Here is a 425-nt window from a genome sequence, read left to right as displayed (position 1 = left end):
CAATATCTACATACACACTAACGAACCGCACGGCCACGCAGACAATATGCTGAGATCCTCTCCAACCTTTAAAAAAAACACCTTTAAACTGTTTCCTTTTTATTTTGCAGAGAGGGTAATACGCGGGACTTTGTGCGTGCAGAGAGCAACTTCAACTTCAACTTCCATGTGTATATAATCGAAAGAAGTTCACGGTTTTCGAAACTGATCCGAAACTTATCATCTTCCTAGAACTCTGTCCGAACCTCCGTTTCTTTTACGTTTTAATCAGGTGCGTGGAAACTGTGTTATATTTTGTTTTTTTGCTTTTTCTGTGTTACTTGAAGTTATTGTCGAGTGGTAATGCAGACTGGGATTAAATACTCATAACCCCTCGACACACAAACGCACATACATATACACTTACATATCTCAGAGACAAGCGA

At 39.5% G+C, this 425-nt stretch overlaps 1 protein-coding gene across 1 annotated transcript in view; it reads left to right on the top strand.

The window, feature by feature from the left end:
• The window catches only part of LOC119590937 (protein sidekick-1-like), a gene marked incomplete in the record, with an annotated part of 41331 nt that overhangs the window by 40148 nt on the left and 758 nt on the right, over nt 1-425 (top strand). The window contains 1 exon segment of the mRNA XM_037939676.1: nt 111-271.

The sequence above is a fragment of the Penaeus monodon genome, chromosome 28, assembly GCF_015228065.2.
Source record: "Penaeus monodon isolate SGIC_2016 chromosome 28, NSTDA_Pmon_1, whole genome shotgun sequence".
Taxonomy (NCBI): Eukaryota; Metazoa; Arthropoda; class Malacostraca; order Decapoda; family Penaeidae; genus Penaeus; species Penaeus monodon.
This window is presented reverse-complemented; position numbering and strand designations above follow the sequence as displayed.